Source organism: Lissotriton helveticus, chromosome 1_2 (genome assembly GCF_964261635.1).
Source record: "Lissotriton helveticus chromosome 1_2, aLisHel1.1, whole genome shotgun sequence".
In the NCBI taxonomy this organism is placed as follows: domain Eukaryota; kingdom Metazoa; phylum Chordata; class Amphibia; order Caudata; family Salamandridae; genus Lissotriton; species Lissotriton helveticus.
Window position 1 is genome coordinate 227,861,592 of NC_136058.1, and position 20,248 is coordinate 227,881,839.

The window sequence follows — 20,248 nt, forward strand, 5'->3', positions numbered from 1 at the left end:
GAAGGGTATACTCAGACATGAGTCCCTTGCTCACTCCTCCATCAGGATTCAAGCAAGCCGGGCCGACGACGCCTGAAATGGCAGAAACCGGTCCCCGGAAGCTTGTCTCCTTTCTGGTGAAGAATTGGCTTGGTAGTTTGTTCTGCCCTGTTCCCATGATGCACTGGGCCAGGGACAGACTAATTTGCATATAGCCAGGTTCTGAGCTGGGATGGGGCAGTGAGCTAAATAACGGTGATGGATCAAGCCCTGATCTTTGGACTGGGTAAGAGTGGTCTGCTTAATTCAGACACTCTGTTCATCACCACCCCCTTTTCTGAATCATTTTGTCCACCATAAGCGTGGAAGGGTATACTCAGACATGAGTCCCTTGCTCACTCCTCCATCAGGAGTCAAGCAAGCCGGGCCGACGACGCCTGAAATGGCAGAAACCGGTCCCCGGAAGCTTGTCTCCTTTCTGGTGAAGAATTGGCTTGGTAGTTTGGTCTGCCCTGTTCCCATGATGCACTGGGCCAGGGACAGACTAATTTGCATATAGTCAGGTTCTGAGCTGGGATGGGGCAGTGAGCTAAATAACGGTGATGGATCAAGCCCTGATCTTTGGACTGGGTAAGAGTGGTCTGCTTAATTCAGACACTCTGTTCATCACCACCCCCTTTTCTGAATCATTTTGTCCACCATAAGCGTGGAAGGGTATACTCAGACATGAGTCCCTTGCTCACTCCTCCATCAGGATTCAAGCAAGCTGGGCTGACGACGCCTGAAATGGCAGAAACCGGTCCCCGGAAGCTTGTCTCCTTTCTGGTGAAGAATTGGCTTGGTAGTTTGGTCTGCCCTGTTCCCATGATGCACTGGGCCAGGGACAGACTAATTTGCATATAGCCAGGTTCTGAGCTGGGATGGGGCAGTGAGCTAAATAACGGTGATGGATCAAGCCCTGATCTTTGGACTGGGTAAGAGTGGTCTGCTTAATTCAGACACTCTGTTCATCACCACCCCCTTTTCTGAATCACATCAATTTATAGTCTGAATGATTGTCTGTACAAAATTCCCAATGATTTATTGTTTGTTTCACCCCTATTTAGATCTATTTTTATTGTTCTTAATATGTCTTTTAAAAAAAATGTTTTTAAACATTGTATGTATGTATCTTCATGTTCTTTAATGGTATCTTTTTAAGTGCCGAATAAAGATATTTGAATTAAATTACTGCAGCTGCGACCCAGCAAAACCACTTACAGCCCTGGTAGTAATATGCTCTTTTTCAGCCACTTTTCCGGCCTGTTTCTTCAGCACTTAGGAAATCATTGCCCTTACATTTTTCTATGCACACCAACCTCTTGATAACAGGCAATCTTTGACGGGGCTGGCTGTTATTGAGTCCCCATCTCCAGCGCACCGTGTGCTGGAACTTGCAGGAGTCCAGGCTAAGAAACAAGTCAACGAGCAGTCAAAACCCTTTTAGCCCAAAGGACTTTGCGCGCTTTGTGTCATCTGTTCTTTTCGCTGTTGTTAACGTGGTTTAACAGCTGTTTTACGTAGCTTCGGCCACGCCCTGTGTTTCCGTAGTAACGAGGAGACGCGAAGCCGTCAGACAATATCCACCGCGCAGGCGCTAAAACCGAGCCTCTCTTTGGTTTTTAAAAGGACGGTTACACAAAACATTTCAAACCCGCGGAAGAAATGACGCGCGGTCATTGCCGGGCTGGGGCTTCATTGGACGAGAGATTTAGCTCGGTCGCAATTGATTGGCCATAGCTCGTTCGGAGGAGGGGGCGGGAAATGGAAGACATTTTGAGGTGTCTGTGTTTACAATTGTGAACCGAGCATTCGCATTAGTGTTCTGTAAAGTTATCTTGCCGCTTTTCCTCCCGCCAGACCCACTGGTAGTTTTGGAGGGGGAGGTTGCTTCCTGTTGGCCTCTGGCTTATGGCCTTTCGCCAGTGTCCCCTGAGGGAGCATCCAGTCATCCTCAGAGCCTGATGTGCGCGATCCCATGAACGACTACCGGTAAGACCCCCCTCCCTCGCCAGTTTCCTACAGAATAGATTTGGGAGCACTTCTCAGTGAATCTGCTTTCACTGGAGGCAGTGGCCCATACCGATTATTCGGAATGGTCTTATGTAATTACGGACGTGGCTGTCTTTGATGATGGAATGTCCACATCTCCAGATAATTCATTGGGGTTTCTTGGGTTTTAACCCAAGCTACCCCCATAAGAGTTTCTGGAGGAGACCCATAATATTATTTATGATGGAGGACTCCTAACTGGTGTTTTGCTAAATTGCTCCATGTGTGATGCTTTCATTCAATCCTTGCTGTGTAGCTGGCACCTCAATATGTTCTAAGACTTGTACGTTATCTTTTGTTTTATTAGTATGGACAGGCGTTTAAACTGCAGGCACGGGTGGTGTTGGTTGTATAGTTCACTTTTTTGGGAGATGTGCGTCCAGGAATGCTAAAGCCTTTATTTAAATTAAACTCCTGTTTTGGATAGGATTGGGTGAGGATGTCAATTAAAGTTAACATTTTGTGCAAGCAGACCTTTTGGCAGACAGTCTTTCGTTACACATCACAGTAAAAATAGTGTCCACTGTTTCGTTTCCTCCCTAATTCAGGCAGCACAACAGTCTGGTGGAAGAAGATTAGGAGATCCTTAGTCAAGACCCAGGCTTGTCCAGCTCCAGGGCTTCAGCGTTACATGGAGAGTTGGAACAGATGCTCTATGTGCACAAGCTAGACTTTGCAGTATCAATCAGTCAGGGCAGGGGTTGGTAAAGCACAACTGCTCCCCCGTGAGGGTCTCAAGGCGTGTGGGGGGCTCCGTTGAGTGCTGGCGTCATCTGAAGAATTTAAGAGAATGGGCAAGGTGCACAGCAATTTGTTTGAAAACTTGTCTTTATGTTTGTATTCGCTGTGTAGGATCGGGTGCTCCTGCAGGTAACGTGTCCGTCCGTCCGTCACGTTTTGAACATTTGCAGCTAAGTGTGTGCAAACATAGGGTCTGGATGCATCCCTGCGAGTCAGGGCACTCCTTGGGTTCTGTATATAAGACTACAAAACAAATTTTTTCCTGTATTATTCTTTTTTTATTTTCCAATAGTTCATTAGATATTTTGAGTCATATCAACCAAAGTTCAAGAGTTCCATGACATGATATTTTCATACAATGAAATCCATCAAAATGTATCCTTGCTCCAATGCATTTCGGGCTACCCAGCCCTTTGTCCAGGAGCTCTACGAAATCAAAAGATATAGCCAATCACTAACATGTATAATGTAAACACACGTAGTTCAAGTTCAAGGATTTATATAGCGCACTACTCACCCGGAGGGTCTCAAGGCGCTTGGGGAAGGGGGGTTCAATTTTTGTCAAATAGCCAGGTTTTAAGTTCTTTTCTGAAGGAGATGTGGTCTTGAGTAAGGCGGAGGTGAGTGGGGAGTGAGTTCCAGGTCTTGGCCGCCAGGAAGGAGAAGGATCTGCCACCCATAGTGGATTTTCGGATGCGCGGGATTGCGGCGAGGGCTTGATTGGACGATCTAAGTTGGCGGGTGGGTGTGTAGAAGGACAGTCGAGTGTTGAGGCATTCGGGTCCTAGCTTGTAGAGGGCCTTGTGTGCGTGGGTGAGAAGACGGAATGTAATTCTCTTGTTGACGGGAAGCCAGTGGAAGTCTTTTAGGTGTCCGGTGATGTGATCTTGGCGAGGGATGTCCAATATGAGTCTCGCAGATGCGTTTTGCATGCGTTGGAGTTTTTTCTGTAGTTTTGCTGTGATTCCGGCGTATAGTGTGTTACCATAATCCAGTCGACTCGTGACCAGTGCGTGGGTGACAGTCTTTCTTGTTTCGAGGGGGATCCAGCAGAAGATCTTTTTGAGAATACGAAGTACGTTGAAGTAGGAGGATGAGACTGCGTTGACTTGTCTGGACATCGAGAGAGAGGAGTCTAGGATGAAACCCAGGTTGCGTGCGTGGTCTGTGGGTGTGGGTGCTGTGCCCAGAGCGGAAGGCCACCAAGAGTCGTCCCAGGCAGAGGGGGAGGATCCAAGGATGAGCACCTCCGTTTTGTCTGAGTTGAGTTTTAGGCGGCTATGTTTCATCCATTCGGCTACTTCTTTCATGCCTTCGTGAAGATTGGTTTTGGCGGTGTTAGGGTCTTTGGTGAGGGAAAGGATTAACTGGGTGTCGTCGCCGTAAGAGATGATGTTAAGGTTGTGTTGACGCGCGATGGAGGCGAGTGGACTCATGTAAACGTTGAAGAGGGTGGGGCTGAGTGATGATCCTTGTGGTACTCCACAGATGACTTCAGTGGCCTCTGAGTTGAATGGGGGAAGTCGGACTCTGAGTTCTCCCGGCGAGGAATGAGATGATCCAGTCCAAGGCTTTTCCTTGTATGCCGATGTTGCTGAGGCGTTGTATAAGAGTGCTGTGGCAGACTGTGTCGAAAGCGGCCGAGAGGTCGAGTAGAATGAGGACCGCTGTTTCTCCGTTATCCAATAGTGTTCTGATGTCGTCTGTTGCTGCAATGAGGGCGGTTTCGGTGCTGTGTTTGGCTCGGAATCCGGATTGAGAGGGATCGAGGGAGTTGTTGGATTCAAGGAAGGCGGCGAGTTGGCTGTTGACGGCTTTCTCAATGACTTTGGCGGGGAAGGGGAGGAGGGATATGGGTCGGTAGTTTTTTAGTTCAGAGGGGTCTGCTGTGGGTTTCTTCAGGAGGGCGCTGAGTTCGGCGTGTTTCCAGCTTTCTGGGAAGGTGGCAGAGTTGAACGAGCAGTTGATGACATCACGGAGATGGGGTGCGATGATGGAGTCAGCTTTGTTGAAGATGTGGTGGGGGCAGGGGTCGGTTGGCGAGCCAGAGTGGATTGAGTTCATTAGGCGGATGGTGTCTTCGGTGGTGATTGGGTTCCAGGCGCTGAGGTTGTTAGTTGGCGGTGTGGGATCTGAGGAGGGTGGGGAGGGTTGTTCGCAGGGAGAGTTCTCGAAGCTGTTGTGAATGTCGGCAATTTTGTTGTAGAAGAAGGAGGATAACGCATCACAGAGGTCTTGGGAGGGAGTGATGTCGTTAGATGCTGCGGCGGGGTTGTTGAATTCTTTGACGATGTTGAAAAGTTCCTTGCTGTTGTGGGCGTTGTTGTCGACGATCCTTGAAAGCTGATTTCTTGGTGGATCGAATCAGTTGGTGGTGTTTGCGGGTGGCCGCCTTGAGGGTGGCCATGTTGTCGGTGGTTGTAAGCGCGCGGGCCGCGTGACCTCATGCAAACAGTGCTCGGAAAAGTGAACGGAAAAAATGAACGAAGAAAGTGCACAAAGTTTCATGCAGTTGCGTGAACTTACGTGCTGTTGGGAGTTCCATACGAGATAAGGCTGAAACGAAAAGGTGGAAAACGTACATGAACAGAATGTTCATAAGTGTACGAGTCTGGTATAAGACAGACTTCGGAGTTCACGTGGCGGTATGGTACCGACTTACTTGATAGGTGATGGTTTCTGTGCTTCTTCGCGGTGACCGGTTCAATGTTGGAAGTCTCAGGGGAGATTTAGACGACCCAACATAAACAGGGTGGATAGGCCCTTATCGGGTCACGTGATTAGCCGAGTTAAAAAACGGACTAAAAGTGAGCAGACTGCAGTGGCGGCCATGTTATAGTTAACAACGTCAGGATGTGCGGGATATGAAACATATGTAAACGTGCAAAGTAAACATCAGTACATGTAAAAATGGCTTTACAAAAGAATTATAGCATCAGGATTCACCGGATAGGTGATTTAAAGAAAACAACTGAGTTTGATTCTATCGTTGAGCCCAAACGGCTGCATCGATTGCAAGCGATAGATCCATGCCAGTTCTCGTTGCAGTAAACATTTGTTATTGTCTTTGCCCTCTTTCTTGTGTATAATTTCCAGTACCATGTATTTGAGTTGTGCCACACTGTGTGAATGTTCATTGAAATGTGCAGCAATGTTGGATTTTGCGTTTTTAGTTCTAATGTTAGATTTGTGTTCGTTGAGACGAACCTTTATTTTTCTTTCGGTTTTGCCGATATAGATCATTCCGCACGGACATTTAAGGAGAAGAACCAGGTCTTGAGGTCCTTCCTGAACTGGAGCAGTGTGGGGGCTTGCTGGAGGAGGAGCGGGGTCGGCTGATTAGAGGGGTCTTATGGGTGCGTGGGAGGAGAGGCAGTTGTTCAGGTATATATGTCCTGTGTTGTGAAGGGCCTTGTATGCTTGGGTGAGAAATTTGAAGGTTATTCTTCTTTTGACTGGGAGCCAGTGAAAGTCTCTGCGGTGTTGGGTGATGTGATTGCGACAGAGGATCTCCAGGATCAGTCTGAATGCGGCGTTCTGGACGGTCTGTAGTTTTCGAAGGAGTGTCTTGTAGTTTTTGGCGTAAAGGGTGTTGCCAAGGCTGCTGCTGATTAAAGCGTGTGTCACAGTTTTTCTGGATTCAAACAGGATCCATCTAAACATTTTTCGAAGCATGCAGAGGGTTTTGAAGCATGTATCAAAGCTTTTAGCAGAGCTTTTGCATAATGTTAACAGCTGCATGGAATTTGAAGCAGAAATAACAATTTATTTTGTTTACACTGATCGGAAACTAAGACATATGTCAGTGCGGATTCGTGTGCATGTCAATACCCTTCTCTTATGCCTCCAAGAAACACATAATTATTTATTGCCCACAATTTGCTTAAAAGAATCATAATTTCTGTTATTTCATTAGAGCCCTAAAGTTTGATGTTGTGTCCAACTAGCTTTTTCAGTTGTTTTCGTTTAGGTGTTTTGGCAATGAAAACACTTTGAGTGAGCTGCTCATGTGAATTGGGGAAAACAGGACCCCTAATTGCATTTGTGAACTTTTATAAAACATGATGAAGCCGGCAAACTGTCATTATAGTCTTTGTGCATTGTGCTGCCAACACAGTGTTCTATGTTGGTGTCAATGGCCTGGTCCGTGTTTTGGGGGACCCTACTAAACTAAGCATATGTGCTATCTCTTAGGAGGAAAATGATGGTGTACCTAGAAAGTAGAGTAGTTGGGAGCCCAACTATTTTTTTTACTATTGTTTGTTTTCCTGTACTCTCATTTGCCTGCTTCGTATGTATCCCAGTTGGCAATCTTTTGTTCATTCCATGAATCATTGCAGCTTTGCTATCTCTTAGATTGGCTGGCATCTCTGCATACATATCAAGCACTATTTTTTGCTTTTGTATTAAACACCATATGAGGTTGCATGCTTTTTTGAGCTGTCTCCTTCGTTTACTTTATCCCACTGCTCTTGATATTGATCTGACACCCAAGTGCTTCTCCCTGCCCCTCATTGCTCTTGCCAGCGTGCTTTCCCCTTTGCCTCCTCACACCCTCCATGTTGCTACCCCTCATTTGCGCCTTCCTCCTCTCTCCTCACTGTTCCTTCTCCCCTCCCGCATCTTCCATGTTGCTTTCCCCCAACCCCAGTGTTGTTTTTGCATTCTTCTTGGTCACTTAGTATCGGTAGCTAAAGTTCAACAAAATATAATGGTGTGGCAGTTCTTGCTTCCATATATGTGAGGGGCTCTAAGGGTCTGCTCTTCTGTGATAATTTCGAAGCAAAGTCGTTTTGATGAACATGTTTGAAACATAATGGTCGGTTGAGTTAGGGAAAAGAGCAACAACGAGGGCAGAGAGAGGGGTTCACGAGGGAGAGAACAACATAAGCAAAGGGATACGCACACTGGCGAGAGGGCAACACAGAGCATGGGGGAGAAGAACACCGATGAGAGTGCAGCATGACACTTGAGAGGAAAGTATGAGGGAGACAGCTGGTAAACACATGCACTTTCATGAAGTGCATAAGCAAAAAGAACAGCATCTCTACAAGTGAGCAATGGTAGGAGACAAGCAAACATTTAATAAGCTGAAAGTCACTGGAAATATAGTATCCCTGACTTGACGAGTTGAGGTGAGAAAATAAGACATACATGTAACACCATGGACGCAAACCACAAAAGCAAATAAAAAGTTCAAAATGATGAGGAGCCACAAATGTACAATTTACGAATGCTGCTAAACTATCCGTTGGCTAGGCAGCAAGTACTTGGACAGGAAGCCCAGCAACATGTACCTTAGTCTCAAACAAGGACAAATGTGCCTCTGTTCGTTTGCTGTTTCCTGTGTCGTAGAGGCAACAGTTTTGAGTCAGTTTGTGGAATGAGCCACTGTTGCTCCTTGAGATCCAATTTTCAAATTGCCAGACACCCAGTATGGTATTTTAGCAAACATTGACTGCTTGCCGCCCCTGCAGCTTCCCGTGGTGACATTCTTTACTTCTGTAAGTGTTCCAACTTGTTCTGAGTTGGAGTGAAGTGTTACTGAAGTTATTCTACAGCACCTCTTAGTGATTTTTAGGCATCGTCCTAGCGGTGCACTGCGCAGCAGTGCTCGCGCAGCGCGAGGCATTTTGGAGGTGAAAAACGGGGAATGTGAGCTGACTCAGGAATTGTGCGTTTCCTTTTCAGCTCCCCCATTTGCGTGCGTCTTATTGTGAAAGACTGCACGCAATTGGCCAGAGGCGCGCGCATAGCTCCTCCCACGGCCTATTGGTGTCTATTACGCGCACCAAGCGCGTAATAGACACCAATAGGCCGTGGGGGGGAGCAATGATTGTGCCCAGACACAGGTGTGACGAGCGCGCTACTTGTTTTTCTTTACTTTTGGTATAACCGCAGCACTGGCGCTTTACGTTTGATGTTATAAGTAAAGCGCGGGTGCCGCGATTATACCAAAGGTAAAGAAATAGAAAAAGCCATCTATTTCTTTACTTTTGGTATAACCGCGGCACCCGCGATTTACTTTTAACATTAAAAGTAAAGCCCGGGTGCCGCGATTATACCAAAGGTAAAGAAATAGATATTTTTTTTCTTTTTCTTTACTTGTCGGGTGACCAGCCGCGCTTTACAGATGAGTGATTGATGGCGTCTTGTAAGGCCTGGTGACGCGGCAATAATACAGATGAAGTCCGGGCTCCCAAAGGCATCTTAATTATTTGTTAGTACACTTACTTTGGACAGTGGACCTAAAAAACAACAAAAAGGCACCAAACCCTATGTGTTCACAAACCGAAGTCCTTTGATTGTTCTGCGTGCTGATTCCAAAGTGCCCTCTGTCCAGGGGCACCACCCTTCACATAGGGTGAATAACAAATTGCCTTAAGTTCAGAATAGCACCGCTTGTTAAGTAAGTCCAAACAATGAACAAGATCCCTTAGTTATTGTCCTTAATGATGCGCTGAGTCCCTGTATATATTTCAAAATATCTTTAATGTTCCTTTCAAACAGTTTATGCAGATAGCCAGCCAACGCTTTTCATTCTAAAAATAGAAGTCCGCCAGCTGTGGCGGGCTTCCTCGAATTTGGTGGAATCTCGTGGTGTCTGGGTTCGTCGCCTATAGATAGGGCTAATACCTTGGATATTATTACGTTTGGATTTGAATATATATTTGTGCCTCGAACTAAATAAGGAGAATTGCGGTCTTGTGGTTCTCTTCAGGAATACAAAATGAGGAACTAAGAGTGAGATATCTCACGCCACAATAAATACATATAATAAATAGGGAGTCTTTACTTTGGAATATATTATCACCACAAGATGGATAAATTACGACAATGGCATATTACTCTCATCATGGAGGTTTGATATATATATACATGAAGTAATCGTTTGGATTTGACTGTCCTCGATATAAATCTTTTGCCCTGAGGAAGTTCTATTTTTAGAACGAAACGCGTTGGCTGGCTATCTGCAGAAACTATTTGAAAGGAACATTGAAGATATTTTGAAATATATACCGGGACTCAGCGCATCATTAAGGACAATAACTAAGGGATCTTGTTCATTGTTTGGACTTACTTAACAAGCGGTGCTATTCTTAACTTAAGGCAATGCATCTTAATTATTTGTGCACAGGCGATTGGTCTAAATTATGGCAAATAATCAACTGCTTTATGTAAAAACGTCCACATTAAGGATCTTGCAAATGACGCAGCTATTAACACTAGGTCCGCTTGTTAATGATGCCACATCCGTATGGGTAGAGGCTATGGGGGGGTTTGAAAAGGGTGGATGAATGCCTCCACCAACCCCATAGCCGGAGAACTCCTCACATTTATTCATTTTTTTTTTTTTTTTAAAGATTAATATAGTATGTATTTTGGGGGAGGGGGTGTTACTACCTAACTCGCCCTCCACCCCCCAATTAGCCTCAATCATCCTTATAAAAATAAATACCTCCATTTACTTCGGTCTACCTCTGAAGCATAACAACCCCATTACCTCTACCCCTCCCTTAATTCTATAATCTCCATTTACCAACCCCTATAACCTTAAAATACTACTTACTCATGTTTACCTCTATTAACCTGTTAACTCCTAAACTCCTGAAGAAGTGGAGTATATGCTTTGTGGACTAAACTGCAGTGTAAAGGGTACATACCACCCGTCCCTGCTGTCTCGGAAGTTGTGGTGTTGCGGTGTTGCCTCCCAGGGGGCTCTGGGCCCCACGCCCTTCCATGTGACCAGGTAAGCTTGCTGGCAGGAAATCCAATTTGCTTATGTGACGGCCTGAACCATCTGGGCCCACGTATTAGTTGCGCAAAGTCAAAACAATAAAGGACTACTATACTTCTAAAGCATATACTGCTTGTTGGTGATACCAATCTTACCTCTGTCTGCTGGAAGCTGACCTCAATCCTGCACCCTGATTCTGGGCTCGGTGGCCCTGAGACTAGACCTGTCAATCACTGCTTTCTGAAGACCAGTGTGTCCAGTTGCGTCTCCAGATCTCTGCAGGAGGCATGGGCAATTGGGTGGTGTGGTCCCAGTAGCAGTGCATTTTTTTGTGTAAAAATAACGTTTCAGGACCTAACACAGGATTCCACTGCAGTTGGCATCACTCGAGGCACCTGCCCCATATGGCAGTAGTATGTTCAGTCAAGTGACATTTTGGACTTTTCCAAGTAATCCCAAAATGTAGAAAAGGCCTGGAAGAACTAGATTTCTTACTTTAAAAAAAAGTATATAAACTAGTGCAACTCCCAGTCATGAACACAGACCAATATACACACAGCGGCACCATGTGGTGAGCTCTAATAAATACATCTTGGTATTCAGAACTAAGTGTCAGTGCCTTGCACCGCAACTCCGGCTCGAATTAAGCACTGCTTGCTCACTGCCAGTAGACCCTGGTTTCTGATTTTGGGGTTAGTGAGTGGGCAGGGGTTCCCATCAGGTTGACTTTGAACATGCGCTAGATTGCAGGCCCTCCCTAGAATCTGGAAGTTTGGTCTGACTCCAGTCACTCTTGTAAATACTGATTTAAAGTGAAGGAAGGCCGTGTATGATTATTGTACCTCCTCCTTCGCAAACCGGTGCCACATACCAATTCCCCTCCGCACAAAAATATAATCTGACTTTCATGGGTTTCATGGTCACATCTGGCGGTCACAGCTGCCCTCGGTTAAGTTTCTTACGCAACCCCTTCTCGTGTCCACCGTCTCCTCCTGTTCATCCACAAGGAGACAATACAATATTCTCCTGAACATATTTTGGGGATGTAGCCAAGAGTACGGTGTGTGCATTTGCACTGGGGTAAAAGGGTACTAATCTGCATGCACCCAGGGCAAACAAGTCGTTAAGTGGAAGTACCTATCCAGCCCCTTGCCCTGGCACCCTTTTATGGTTGCAAATTCCCACCCATTCCTAATGTCGAGCAAATGAGCATGAAACGTCTTCAGACGACTCTGGTCTACACTTCAGCCTCAGTCCCTTGGCACTGATTGGACACTAAGACGTCAGTCACGAGTGGGAAGTACTCCTGGGCCTCCACGGAGGCTCATGGTGGCAGCAGAAGGAATAGGGTAAAAGGGACGCTGCTGGCGGCTGACACGTTTACCTTGAAGTTTCAACTCTTTGGCCCCTCAGTAGCAAGTAGGAGGGCAAGGGCCAGGGGTGAGGACCAGCCCACCGGTGATGTCATGGGCCTTGGCTACTCCATGGAGTGGAGGAGGGATCACTCACTGGAGCGCTCTGCCCTACACCGGTGAGCAGCACCACAATTCCCTGCGTTCCCTCCACATCCCCAGGTGCCTTAAGCATTGCCTGGTACCTTTCCACCGCTCATGAATGGCCATGGCTTGCACTTTACGCGTCTCGTGTTAGAATAACGCATTGCTGGTAATTTTCCCGCATTACTGCTATGCCGGAGATTGTCACGCAAGTTCTTTTGCGTGACAATATCTGGCAGTGTCCTGAAGTGCGATAAAGTAATAATAGGCTCAGTTTCTCGCTTTACTGGGATGGGGCATACAAGCTGAGCTCTGAGTACCTGTTTTCAAAGGCCACAAGATGGCGCTAGTGTACAACAGGAGGTAAAAGATTCTTAATATAGTAAGACCTGGAAATATCCTGCTATCACAAACTCATATCCAAGCCAAATGAACTTCAGAGATTTGAAGACCAAAACACATGCCTAATTAATGTAAAAAAAAAACCCTGGCTCAAACCATAGTATCTCTAAAAAAGAGAGAGTTTTCCCAACTGAACCCAGAAAGGACCGGGAAATAGCACAATAAAAAAGAAATTCCTTTCTGTGTGTTTTAGACTCATACATGTAAATTAATTACACAAAACCATTTGTTTTAGACCACTTTCACAATTTTACAAAGCCCTATATAAGAATTTGATCATACCATAAACGTGTGTATCTTAAGTTATTTATTTTACATTAAAACAGACTTTAAAAAAAAATGCATGTTTGTTCATCAGACAATAAAGAGTTGATTACATCCATCATTTATACTAACATTGCATACAAGTACATATTTCACAATATACAACAATTAAAAACTTTTTTCTCTCTGTTCTTATACATAAAAATAGTCCGTGTGTCGACGCGTTTCGGTGCTTCGTTTATTAAGGTACACCTTCCTCAGGACTGAATCATTTAAAAACATAGAATCTTCTTTCTAAAAAAGATACATACAATTAATATCATAACACAATATTTAATCATTTTTAACAATCTAGCGGGCTGATCAAGTGAAAGGTCATAAACAGATCTTACTTCTTGTTAAATTCGATTTTATGGGTACCAGATGAGTATCCCCAGGGTCACATTTGACGAAGAACACCGTTTTAGTTGTCTATTTCATCCGAAAATCTGTGTAAAAATATTGTTCAATTTTAGTCTTAAAATTTATCATATTATTAAATAAAACACACAGAAAGGAATCAAACCATAGTATCAAACAGATGTGGATTTCACCCGCAAAAAACAAGGGTTCTAGATGCATTCCAAAACTGGGTCAGTCTAAACTGCAGTAAAAGAGGGGCCTGATTGGGGAACTGTACAGGTAAAAGGAGGAGGCAGGTTGAGATGTGACCTAGCGACCAGAACTGTCTAGTTTACTGACTACCTTCTACAATAGCCTCCTAATGATTTAATTTACTTTTGAGACCGCATGACTCGTCGTGATCATGATGAGCTTTAAAGTAAAGTTGCAGCTGCTGCTGAAGCCTCAGAATTTAAGTAGTAGGCAGCTGAGATCGTGATCCATGCTGGGGCCCCTCTGACATCCTGTAGTCTGCCTCAGGTCACACATGCCAGAGCGCCTGGACAGACTGTCAATTGATCATGATCTGATCAGACCATTATTCTAATTAATTGCAAGCCAGGGGGAAGCCAGGAGACGTAGTCTGGGTTGGCGCAGGCTGGTTCAGGTAGGGAATCTGTTTAATGTATTGTTTCTATGTCATCTCGCCCGGCAACAGCTGTCCGACCTAGGCTGTGCCATGCTACTACTAAGTGTGGTTGACATTATGCTGTGAGAAAGTGTCACTCATAATCGTTCAATGTCACTCGTAGTTACACTGGAATTATGAGAATGTGACACATTAGCAATTTGAAACCTTGGCGGCTATGTTACACGTCTGGGCTGCTGACATGGTCTGTACATGCTTTGTGGCACTCGCAGCAAATTCTATGGACTAGCACCCTGGTGCTGCGATTGCAGGAGTAAAGGCGCCCTGGTGCTGTGGGTGCAGGAGTAGTCCTCTCCATGGACAGTCCATTCCTCTAGAATGTCTGTTCCACAAAAGATGTGTGATTGGGGTTTAGATTGTGTGTACGAGGCAGAACTGGCACTTGATTTACTCCACCCTTCTAACCGTAAAATATGGTGTCTGCTGGGCCTCCAAGTTTGCTGCCAGGGCTCCCAGTGCCTGGTCGGAGGCTGCAGTTTTCCTCTCAAACCACAAAAGCTGGGAGGTGTTCGGAACCAGCGTCCCTTCTAGCGGCCAGACTCTAAGCCTTCAGTGTTGGAGAGTCTCCTGCACAAATGTTGTGACTTGGTTGGGGAAATAGATTTTTTTTTCTCTTTTTTTTTGTCTCTATGCAGAGCAATCTCGTAGTCCAGTTGCAACGTAAACAAGCATTTGCAATGCAATAGGTCTCGCATTTACTAGAGTTTGAGCTTTTGGCATTGTAAATGACAATGCCTTTTATTTACTTGTTGATTTTTAAAACATAAATTAAAAGCATTGTTATTTACAATGGCAATAGCTTAAACTCTCACAAATGCGAGACCTATTGCATTGCAAATGCTTGTTTCAATAATTGTTATTAGCATATTAAATATGCAGGAATGTGTGGAGCTGGCAAACTTCCATCTCATTGATATCGCCCTTTTGGTGATCAGGAGATCTAAGTGTATAAATCTTGTGGTGACTTTTTTGGTTTTGAATCTGGGGAAGGAATAATGTTACGGCTCAGTATTACCTCCAGTTCCTTTAGAGTTTTACTGCAATACATGTGGAAAACCCTGCAGTTATAATGTTACCACGCTTGTATTGTCATGCATTTTGTAATATATTCCTATTAGCCTGCTGCTGGGGGAAATCATTCACCTAATTTCTTTGAAGCTGTGCTCTCCTACTACAGTTCTTACCCTCCCAAACTCAATGCTCTTATCTCTTGCTTGTGTGCTTCTCTCCTCCCCCGGAGCGCTCCATGTTCCCATGTAGTGTATTTTTACCCCTGACCTCTGTGTTGCTTCCATGATTTTCTGTGTAGCTTACTATCACAGGCACCTCCATGTTGCTTCCACCCCTCACAGCTCGGTGTTGCATCCCCCCTCCTGCAACCTTTGTATTGCTTCCACCAACCTGTCTTCCCAGGTGTTGCTTCTCCCCACCTACTTTTAAACAAGCATTGGAAATGCAATAGGGCTCGCATTAGGAAAGTTTGAGATATTGGTGTTATTAATGATTTTTTTTTTATTTGTTATTTTTTAAAATAGCTAAATTAATAGCTTTGTCCTTTACAATGCCAATAGTTATAACTTTCGCAAACACCTATAGCATTTGTAATGCAACATGTTTTGTATTTACGTGACTTAGATGTATTGATATTACAAATAATTTTTTTAAATAATTAATACTTAAATAATTTATTTAATTTGTAATGGCAATAGCTTAAACTTTTGTAAATAACTTTTCTGAAGATTATGTTCAGTGTTTTTTATTGTGACGAAAATCCAAGAACAGAAGTGAAATATTAACATCTTTTTGTGATTTGTAATAAAGCACGAAAGCTTGAAACATTGAAAGAACATATTTGAACCAGTGATGCTGTGGTGGTGCTGATTGATGCTGTGGTTGCGCTGAGTGATGCTGTGGTTGCGCTGAGTGGTGTGTGCATCGGTGGAGCTTAGTGGGTGCATTGGTGGAGCTGTGTGGTGGGTGCATTGGTGGAGCTTAGTTGGAGCATCGGTGGAGCTGTGTGGTGGGTGCATCGGTGGAGCTGTGTGCCTCGGTGGAGCTGTGTGGTGGGTGCATCGGTGGAGCTGTGTAGGTGGAGCTGTGTGGTGGGTGCATCTGTTGAGCTGTGTGGTGGGTGCATCTGTTGAGCTGTGTGGTGGGTGCCTCGGTGGAGCTGTGTGGTGGGTGCATAGGTGGAGCTGTGCGGTGGGTGCATCGGTGGAGCTGTGCGGTGGGTGCATCGGTGGAGCTGTGCGGTGGGTGCATCGGTGGAGCTGTGTGGTGGGTGCATCGGTGGAGCCGTGTGGTGGGGGCATCTGTGGAGCTCGGTGGTGGAGCTGTGTGGTGGTTGCATCAGTGGAGCTGGGTGGTGGGTGCATCGGTGGAGCTGTGTCGGTGGAGCTGTGTTGGTGGGTGCATCGGTGGAGCTGGGTGGTGGGTGCATCGGTGGAGCTGTGTGGTGGGTGCATCGGTGGAGCTGTGTGGTGGGTGCATCGGTGGAGCTGTGTGGTGGGTGCATCGGTGGAGCTGGGTGGTGGGTGCATCGGTGGAGCTGGGTGGTGGGTGCATCGGTGGAGCTGGGTGGTGGGTGCATCGGTGGAGCTGGGTGGTGGGTGCATCGGTGGAGCTGGGTGGTGGGTGGAGCTGTGGAGCTGGGTGGTGGGTGCATCTGTGGAGCTGTGTGGTGGGTGCATCTGTGGAGCTGTGTGGTGGGTGCATCTGTGGAGCTGTGTGGTGGGTGCATCTGTGGAGCTGTGTGGTGGGTGCATCGGTGGAGCTGTGTGCCTCTGTGGAGCTGTGTGGTGGGTGCATCGGTGGAGCTGTGTGGTGGGTGCATCGGTGGAGCTGTATGGTGGGTGCATCGGTGGAGCTGTGTGGTGGGTGCATCGGTGGAGCTGTGTGGTGGGTGCATCGGTGGAGCTTTGTGGTGGGTGCCTCGGTGGAGCTTTGTGGTGGGTGCCTCGGTGGAGCTGTGTGGTGGGTGCCTCGGTGGAGCTGTGTGGTGGGTGCCTCGTGGAGCTGTGTGGTGGGTGCCTCGGTGGAGCTGTGTGATAGGTGCCTCGGTGGAGCTGTGTGGTGGGTGCATCGGTGGAGCTGTGTCGGTGGAGCTGTGTGGTGGCTGCATCGGTGGAGCTGTGTGGTGGGTGCCTTGGTGGAGCTGTATGGTGGGTGCATCGGTGGAGCTGGGTGGTGGGTGCATCGGTGGAGCTGTGTCGGTGGAGCTGTGTGGTGGGTCGTTCGGTGGAGCTGGGTGGTGGGTGCATCGGAGGAGCTGTGTGGTGGGTGCATCAGTGGAGCTGTATGGTGGGTGCATCAGTGGAGCTGGGTGGTGGATGCATCGGTGGAGCTGGGTGGTGGATGCATCGGTGGAGCTGTGTGGTGGGTGCATCTGTGGAGCTGTGTGGTGGTTGCCTCGGTGGAGCTGTGTGGTGGGTGCCTCGGTGGAGCTGTATGGTGGGTGCCTCGGTGGAGCTGTGTGGTGGGTGCATCGGTGGAGCTGTGTCGGTGGAGCTGTGTGGTGGGTGCATCGGTGGAGCTGTGTGGTGGGTGCATCGGTGGAGCTGTGTGGTGGGTGCATCGGTGGAGCTGTGTGGTGGGTGCATCAGTGGAGCTGTATGGTGGGTGCCTCGGTGTCCTGGTATCTGACTACAGAGTTCGTTGCGGTGCATCGGTGGAGCTGTGTGGTGGGTCGTTCGGTGGAGCTGTGTGGTGGGTCGTTCGGTGGAGCTGTGTGGTGGGTGCATTGGTGGAGCTGTGTGGTGGGTGCATCGGTGGAGCTGTGTAGGTGGAGCTGTGTGATGGGTGCATCGGTGGAGCTGTGTGGTGGGTGCATTGGTGGAGCTGTGTGGTGGGTGCATTGGTGGAGCTGTGTGGTGGGTGCCTCGGTGGAGCTGTGTGGTGGGTGCCTCGGTGGAGCTGTGTGGTGGGTGCATCGGTTGAGCTGTGTGGTGGGTGCATCGGTGGAGCTGTGTCGGTGGAGCTGTGTGGTGGGTGCATCGGTGGAGCTGGGTGGTGGGTGCATCAGTGGAGCTGTGTCAGTGGAGCTGTGTGGTGGCTGCATCGGTAGAGCTGTGTGGTGGGTCGTTCGGTGGAGCTGTGTGGTGGGTGCCTCGGTGGAGCTGTGTGGTGGGTGTATTGGTGGAGCTGTGTGGTGGGTGCATCAGTGGAGCTGTATGGTGGGTGCCTCGGTGTCCTGGTATCGGACTACAGAGTTCGTTACGGTGCATCGGTGGAGCTGTGTGGTGGGTGCCTCGGTGGAGCTGTGTGGTGGGTGCCTCGGTGGAGCTGTGTGGTGGGTGCCTCGGTGGAGCTGTGTGGTGGGTGCATCAGTGGAGCTGTGTAGGTGGAGCTGTGTGGTGGGTGCATCGGTGGAGCTGTGTGGTGGGTGCATTGGTGGAGCTGTGTGGTGGCTGCATCGGTGGAGCTGTATGGTGGGTGCCTCGGTGGAGCTGTATGGTGGGTGCATCAGTGGAGCTGGGTGGTGGATGCATCGGTGGAGCTGGGTGGTGGGTGCATCTGTGGAGCTGTGTGGTGGGTGCATCTGTGGAGCTGTGTGGTGGGTGCCTCGGTGGAGCTGTGTGGTGGGTGCCTCGGTGGAGCTGTGTGGTGGGTGCCTCAGTTGAGCTGTGTGGTGGGTGCCTCGGTGGAGCTGTATGGTGGGTGCCTCGGTGGAGCTGTATGGTGGGTGCCTCGGTGGAGCTGTGTGGTGGGTGCATCAGTGGAGCTGTATGGTGGGTGCCTCGGTGTCCTGGTATCTGACTACAGAGTTCGTTGCGGTGCATCGGTGGAGCTGTGTGGTGGGTGCCTCGGTGGAGCTGTGTGGTGGGTGCCTCGGTGGAGCTGTGTGGTGGGTGCCTCGGTGGAGCTGTGTGGTGGGTGCCTCGGTGGAGCTGTGTGGTGGGTGCATTGGTGGAGCTGTGTGGTGGGTGCATCGGTGGAGCTGTGTGGTGGGTGCATTGGTGGAGCTGTATGGTGGGTGCCTCGGTGGAGCTGTGTGGTGGGTGCATCGGTTGAGCTGTGTGGTGGGTGCATCGGTGGAGCTGTGTCGGTGGAGCTGTGTGGTGGCTGCATCGGTAGAGCTGTGTGGTGGGTCGTTCGGTGGAGCTGTGTGGTGGGTGCATCGGTGGAGCTGTGTGGTGGGTGCATCGGTGGAGCTGTGTGGTGGGTGTATTGGTGGAGCTGTGTGGTGGGTGCATCAGTGGAGCTGTGTGGTGGGTGCCTCGGTGTCCTGGTATCAGACTACAGAGTTCGTTACGGTGCATCGGTGGAGCTGTGTGGTGGGTCATTCGGTGGAGCTGTGTGGTGGGTGCCTCGGTGGAGCTGTGTGGTGGGTGCCTCGGTGGAGCTGTGTGGTGGGTGCATCGGTGGAGCTGTGTAGGTGGAGCTGTGTGGTGCGTGCATCGGTGGAGCTGTGTGGTGGGTGCATCGGTGGAGCTGTGTGGTGGGTGCATCGGTGGAGCTGTGTGGTGGCTGCCTCGGTGGAGCTGTATGGTGGGTGCCTCGGTGGACCTGTGTGGTGGGTGCATCGGTGGAGCTGTGTGGTGGGTGCATCGGTGGAGCTGTGTGGTGGGTGCATCGGTGGAGCTGTGTGGTGGGTGCATCGGTGGAGCTGTGTGGTGGGTGCATCGGTGGAGCTGTGTGGTCGGTGCATCGGTGGAGCTGGGTGGTGGGTGCATCGGTGGAGCTGGGTGGTAGGTGCATCAGTGGAGCTGTGTCAGTGGAGCTGTGTGGTGGCTGCATCGGTAGAGCTGTGTGGTGGGTGCATCGGCGGAGCTGTGTGGTGGGTGCATCGGTGGAGCTGTGTGGTGGGTGCATCGGTGGAGCTGTGTGGTGGGTGCCTCGGTGGAGCTGTGTGGTGGGTGCCTCGGTGGAGCTGTGTGGTGGGTGCCTCGGTGGAGCTGTGTGGTGGGTGCCTCGGTGGAGCTGTGTGGCGGGTGCATCGGTGGAGCTGTATGGTGGGTGCCTCGGTGGAGCTGTATGGTGGGTGCCTCGGTGGAGCTGTGTGGTGGGTGCCTCGGTGGAGCTGTGTGGTGGGTGCCTCGGTGGAGCTGTGTGGTGGGTGCATCGGCGGAGCTGTGTGGTGGGTGCATCGGCGGAGCTGTGTGGTGGGTGCATCGGCGGAGCTGTGTGGTGGGTGCATCGGTGGAGCTGTGTAGTGGGTGCATCGGTGGAGCTGTGTCGGTGGAGCGGTGTGGTGGCTGCATCGGTGGAGCTGTGTGGTGGCTGCATCGGTGGAGCTGTGTGGTGGGTGCCTTGGTGGAGCTGTTTGGTGGGTGCCTTGGTGGAGCTGTGTGGTGGGTGCATCGGTGGAGCTGTGTCGGTGGAGCTGTGGTGGGTGCATCGGTGGAGCTGTGTGGTGGGTGCATCGGTGGAGCTGTGTGGTGGGTGCATCGGTGGAGCTGTGTGGTGGGTGCATCGGTGGAGCTGTGTGGTGGGTGCCTCGGTGGAGCT

At 48.9% G+C, this 20,248-nt stretch overlaps 1 protein-coding gene across 1 annotated transcript in view; it reads left to right on the top strand.

The window, feature by feature from the left end:
• Positions 1-1,761: 1,761 nt before the first annotated feature.
• STIL (STIL centriolar assembly protein) overlaps positions 1,762-20,248 on the top strand; it is a 396,689-nt gene continuing 378,202 nt past the window's right edge. Inside the window, exon 1 of the mRNA XM_078671518.1 lies at positions 1,762-2,010. The gene's annotated coding sequence lies outside the window, so the exon portion shown is untranslated. The remainder of the gene's footprint in view (positions 2,011-20,248) is intronic.